Source organism: Priapulus caudatus, unplaced genomic scaffold (assembly GCF_000485595.1).
Source record: "Priapulus caudatus unplaced genomic scaffold, Priapulus_caudatus-5.0.1 Scaffold518, whole genome shotgun sequence".
NCBI classification, from domain to species: domain Eukaryota; kingdom Metazoa; phylum Priapulida; class Priapulimorpha; order Priapulimorphida; family Priapulidae; genus Priapulus; species Priapulus caudatus.
This window is the reverse complement of record NW_014577579.1, coordinates 101,625-108,291: the sequence shown is the minus strand read 5'-3', so window position 1 is coordinate 108,291 and position 6,667 is coordinate 101,625. Positions and strand designations below refer to the sequence as shown.

The 6,667-nt window shown below is 42.9% G+C and overlaps 1 protein-coding gene across 1 annotated transcript in view; it reads left to right on the top strand.

Moving 5' to 3' along the window:
* Positions 1-4,549: 4,549 nt before the first annotated feature.
* LOC106811236 (aminoacyl tRNA synthase complex-interacting multifunctional protein 2-like) overlaps positions 4,550-6,667 on the top strand; it is a 22,770-nt gene continuing 20,652 nt past the window's right edge. The window contains exon 1 of the mRNA XM_014814789.1: positions 4,550-4,696. The gene's annotated coding sequence lies outside the window, so the exon portion shown is untranslated. The remainder of the gene's footprint in view (positions 4,697-6,667) is intronic.

Below are 6,667 nucleotides of genomic sequence, written 5' to 3'. Positions count from 1 at the left end.
CGTAAATTCCTAGGTTTTAGACCTTAAAACCTAGTTTTAAGATCTTAAAACCAAGGCTTTAAAGGTCTAAAACCTAGGTTTTTAAGGTATAAAACGCCCGGATTTAGGTCTTAATACCTAGTTTTGAGGGCGTAATTCTTTAGTTTAGTTCTAGAACCTTAAAACCTGGTTTGTAAGACCTTAAAACCTGTCGTTTGTGAAGTATAATACCCGGTTTTATGGCTTAACTAGGTTTTGTAAGAGGCTTCAAAACTAGGTTTTAGACCCTTAAAACTGAGTTTTAGACCTTGAAAAACCGGGTTTTAACCCTCTTAAAACCCGGTTTTTGACAGGTCTAAAACTAGGTTTTATGCTTTTTGGTACAAAATGCTTTCCATAAGTGTTACTGTTAGAATGATGATGATGACGATGGCAATGATGATGTATGTACGGGGTGGCTTGCATTCAACTAACAGTGCATATGAGCAGTGTTAGTTATGGCACTAATTGACCAACTTATCAGCCCTAGAAGGGTCACGAATATATGAGGAATACAAGAGTGATGGTGGCCCATAGATAGATAGATAGATAGATAGATAGATAGATAGATAGATAGATAGATATATAGCTGTGTGAGGAGCATATGCAGTGTAGATAAATTAAAATGATAATTACAACAACAACAATTATAACACCATCGCTGCCTGCATACATCACCCTGGGTGCGGGACGAAATAACACTGAACTAATTAATTTATTAATGAAGAATCAATTATATAATGGGCCCATATGTCGACCTACCTCGTTAGGTCTCTACCAGACAATCTAAACTTAACTGTGGTAAAATGTACATGTACACCACATAAAGCATCAACTACTGGCTAAGAAGCAGGAAATATCAAAACAGGCACAGTCAGTGCCACAGGCACTTGGAACGTCTCAATAAAAAAAAAGAAGTAAGTAAACACGAAATGTATTTACTACCAAAGTCTTAACGTTTCTGTAATCTATTTCGCCTATAATCACCTGTAAATGGCAGTCAAATGCTCATCTGCAACACACAAGTACACCGCACGCCCGTGCTGTGCACAAACAACATGAATAAGCATAATCCTCTATCATTAATTAAATACCCTAGGTATGAATATTTGGTGCATTTTTTGATTACTTGGTTGCATATTAATATCTCCTTCTCTATCCTTTCTTTGTTGGTGAATTTTATAAACATTGTATTTGTTTTGTTCATATTAAATTCTAATCTTTTTGATTCAGCTAATCTGGAGCATGACTGAGCGATTTTTGTTACTGTTTTATAATCTCCAATTCCTAGAATATCGTCCATATATAATCATTGTCATCTTCTAAAACTACAGATCATCCGCTGACCGCTGTGGAGACGTGCGCCGGGCCTCGAATTTGGCGCGCGTCTCCACTGCGGACAGCGCTTCATACTTGAACATCCCCGCGGTCGCGTGCGCATATCTCGCGGAACTGCGCGTCTCATCCGCGCGCAGCGCTTAGGATCAACAGCAAAGCTGTGCCACGCAATCTTGTATCATGTCTCTCTGGATCGGCCTGCATTAGATATCATAATGTAACCCAACAGAGTGGCACAGGTGTGAGACCGATGGGATTGCAGTTTGCTTCGAGGCATGTCTTCCAAAACCCCGCGGTCTAACTTCGAAAACTATCCACTTCATTACGCCAATTGGCGCAGATGGTTTATGAATTATTAATCAACAAAAACTGTTGCTCTTCTGTTGTTATTCAGGGCTTGGAAGGATTCGCTGCCATACGGCACACGCTACACACACACGCACTCACACGCACTCACGCACGCACGCACACACCCGCACGCTCTCTTATACCGCTCACAAGGCAACTACACACTCCACAAAAATCCCGGCCAGGCTAATACTACGGTTTACCAATACTACATGCTAAATACTAAGTGCAGTGTACATGCATGCATGCATGCCCATCACGCACTGTTCGCCTGTATGCGCATGAGTGTGAACGTACACCACATTACACTGAGGAAGTCTGACATGTAGGGACCGAATGCTACATCCATGAGGACACCGCCCCCACCCCACTATATAGCAACATACATATAGACTAGGTTTCCGCTTACCTTCTGTTGTGATAAGCCCAATTTATTCGGGGGATCACAGATTGCACGCGTTGCTTTAGATCGCACCCGAGCACTTCATGCACACACAACGTTGCACCTCAGATATAAACCACTCCTCTTCCTCTTACATCACATCGCTCACAGAACACATACGCTCACGCACACACACACATACATCCACATACATACACGCACGTACACGCACGCACGCACACATACATCCACATTCATACACGCACGCACGCACACACACATACATACACGCACGTACACGCACGCACGCATATACACGCGAGGTCAACCACGTAGAAATAGATGTACGTTTCCGATGAATTAACACTGCAGGTCCGTCTCACCCATACATATATTATCAAGAGTGCATAATACCTAGGTATTATTAGTTCTTGATACGCACGCACGCACGCACGCACGCACGCACGCACGCACGCACGCACGCACACACACGCGCACACACACGCACACACACACGCACACACACGCACACACACACACACACACATATATATATATATAAATGTTAACACACAGTGTGCCCGCCGTTTACACCAGTTGTTACTACCACTACCAGCACCTATTCATAACAGCAGGAGTAAACAATCAACAATTTGTTATTATTTACTCCTGATAACAGCAGTAGCATCGCAGCAGCAGCAGCTGAGAGTACAGCACAGCAGAGGCAGAACCCACGAACAACCGCACGCGACCACAACGTTCCGGGGGTTCGCGAACAACGGACTCGCTGAGAACTTCCGCTTGACCGCCTCACTGCCTCGCGCTCGCTGCTGCTGAACCGCACTCAGAGCGTCATCTCTCATTTATTAACCGCACTTTTTTATCGTCCCTGCCCGCTGCCGAAGCTCAAGGCTCCGTAAAGAATTCGACAGTGACAGTGATTTGCCGCTACATGCTGTACAGGTAGGCAGCGAGGGATTCAGCAACGCAGCGTACAGAAACATGGCTTCAGCACCTGTACAGGTAGCACAGCTAATTAACTTACATGTAGACGTGATCAATACTGCAATCATTCAATTGCATCACCGGCGCACCTGGACATATTCTTTGAAATTCATCAGTGCCTGGCATTATATTATTTCACGCAGATGATATAATACTGAACGATTAGTTTGTATAATCATACTGAGCATACATGGTTTTGCCAAGTTATGCCTGATTAATTTATCAAGCATGCCTATCGAACTACAACTACTGCTTTATGCAGCCAGGTAAGTTTGTTCTAACATGTATAAAACAGCATAGTGATTGGATGTAACCACAAGGCTGCATGTATTTCCACACATTTTACGAGAATGGCTTGTAAATAACGAACATAAAGCCATAACGAGGGTTTAGTACTCTAGGCGGCACAACGGTAGCAGAGTTGAATTCACTGGCACGCTTCCCATCTCGTAAACTATCAAATAGTAAACAGAGGAGTGACTGAGTGAAAGTGCTGAGTAGTGCAGTAATGCCGCTTGAAAGATAACATGAAGAAACCCGGTAGCAATTTGAAAACTTGGATGATGGACTCTGGCTCAGTGCCCACACTAGTAATAATTAATAAATCATGCAAATTTTATAGTTCATATTAAACCATAAACAGATTCGTCGTATCAACGTATGAGGAAATTGGAATCAATGTAAAATGTAAAATGAAAGAGTCGCCAGTTACTCTGGTTAGTTCCGCACGACACCTGTATTCCTCTATTGAATTGCTTGGGTGAGCGGACCTCTTACTAAACATGCGTGCTCAAAAACACAGGCACTTGGAGCGTTTCAATAAAATATAAGGCTAAATAAATACGAAATCTATTTACTACCAGTCTTAATGTTTCTCTACTCTCTTTCGCATATTATTGCCGACAGTATTATTCCTGTAAATGCCGTGCAAAAGTGACTCTATATATATGTGCAGAGCAGCATTTGCACGGCATTTACAGGAACTTGTCGGCAATAATAGGCGAAAGAAAGTAGAGAAACATTAAGACTGGTAGTAAATAGATATCGAATTTATTTAGCCTTATGTTTTATTGAAACGCTCGAAGTGCCTGTGCTCAAAAAACCTTTTACTTTTACAGCGAGCCAAGATATAACAGAGCACCGGTACTGCCCAGAAGTGACACAGACAGGCGAGAATGTACTCTATCAATTCCATTCCGCGGGGTCTCATGTGTCCATTTGTCCCTTACTGTCCATCATTCGTGTCAGTTAACAAGTTCCGGGGTGCACCAACTACTAAGTCTACTAAGTGGTACATTTCCTCGTAGGTCCTGTGTGCTGCAGTGGCTAGGTCGAGTGTAAACCGACCAGGCTCTCCGACTAGTTACACGGCGGAGGACGTCCTCTCGCCACGTAGTGTTAAGCGAGATGGGAATTTGTGGCTAGGTCGAGTGTAGAGTAGTGACCAGAGAAGAAGAAGATTTCCTCCATCATACCGGGTACACCCATGCTAACACATCTGCGGGATAGGCCCACTAATAATGACCAGAGCAGATTACACCAACAGATGACGAAGAGACGCGAACAAACAAACAACGGGAAAGCGTACGAAATCAGACCGGACGGGTAAGCATATCTATGGCAACCTCAAAACACGAGCTATGTAAACACTCGGGCTTAGTCTTTGTTACACCTAAGGGTCGTACCAAAGACTGGTTCAGTGACATCTGGTAACATGTAACCGGTTGGACCTGCAATGTATCCAGCGTTCACCCTTTGACTCCTATCTGGCATTACCCACTGGCTATCAACCTAGATAAAGGCACTCACACAGGAGAGGCTATGCGAAAGCATCCACACAATAACTGGGTGCGTATGGGCGGGTGTTGAGCTGTGGTTACCCAACTGTGGTCAGACTAGATTTCTGATCTCCTGCTTGGATTACATTTAAACATCCGAAAGGTTGCTTTCAATATGTCGCGAACTAGCCCAGCTGTCGCACATGTTCAGTCTACACTGTGACACAACTTGCCCGGGGACCCAATATGGCTTGACCGCGACATACCAGTAGGCTGTTGGACCACTACACTGCCTAGAAAAGCACTCACGCACGCACGCAAGCACGCACGCACGCACACAAGCACGCACTTACGTATTCCAGCCGAACTGTTAAGACTGCATGCTCGTCTCTATATATTGCTTATAATAATAATATACATCACGCGTCCGTTTCTTAGAGCTAGCACTCATCCAATGGCCCTCAGGCTACACATACCACAAGCGACTGCCTTCTGGTGACATTACAGCAGCACAGTACAAAATGGACTGATTCCACATATATATACATGTAATCAAGAGCTAATAATACAAGAGCTAATAAGAGGTATTATTAGCTCTTGATGTAATGTAAATGGTAATGGAATACTATTCTGATGTGCTGGCTTCACTTGCGTTACAACAGCAACATTACATTACAACAGCAACATTGCATTACAACAGCAACATTGCGTTACAACAGCAACATTACATTACAACAGCAACATTGCATTACAACAGCAACATTACATTACAACAGCAACATTACATGCTGGTCGTGAGGGCAAGTCAAACTACCAACACACTTTACACATAGCGCACAAGTCTATTGTAGCAGATAGGACCTTCGACTTCCCAACCGGTTGCGCGTTTACTGCGTTATCGTTTAACGGACACGCGCCAACGTGTAAAAACGGATCTCAATTTCACGTTTAATGGCACGCGTAATCATTGTATTTATACAGACCCCAGCGATAGTGGTATCGCTTCGCAGCGTAAAACCATGCCGCAACAAAACCACTCATAATTTACTATACTAGTAGGTACGCGAGTTAAAGGATTAGTCTGTTGGAATTCATCAACACCGAACATGTTTTTCTCAGGCAAATCAGCCATGTAGTGGTGTGAATGGCATGTACCAATATTTTACCCACGGACAGAGGCAGTGTGATCTAGATCAGGAGTCTATCAATAGATATCAATTGATAGACTCCTGATCTAGATCACTATAGGAATTTATTGACAAAGTGCTCAGTTTTAAACAGAGAGTAAAGATAAGGCATGTCAGAGATACCTATTATGACTATATAGACACGTGGAATTAGATTTGGAGTTGATCAAGAAGAAGAGGTGGAGGGAGTAGGACCAATGCTCATACACTGGACACAAAGACAGTATCATAAAAATTATGATGATGTGGAGATATGTGACATTTTACAACTCACACTCAGCTAAAGACAACATAGGGGATATTTGTGTGTTGTAGGCCTATCAACATAGAGATGCATATAGCGGCTGTATCAATTTCGCCAACTTGGTCTGAATATAGCTCAACAACTTTTTACCCAAAAAAAGCAATTGAACCAGAGCCAACACAATGGCATTAGTATGAACCTTTATAGCCTGCCATGTGATTTCTGAGACTAAAATAAAAACATCCTAACTGTACACAGAGACTACAGCAGCATTTTTTATTAATGCGAGTGTGTTTTGATCTATTAGTTGCAGATAACGACAGAGTAAACCTGACCAGCTAGCAGTTATTAGATATAAAAAACACCT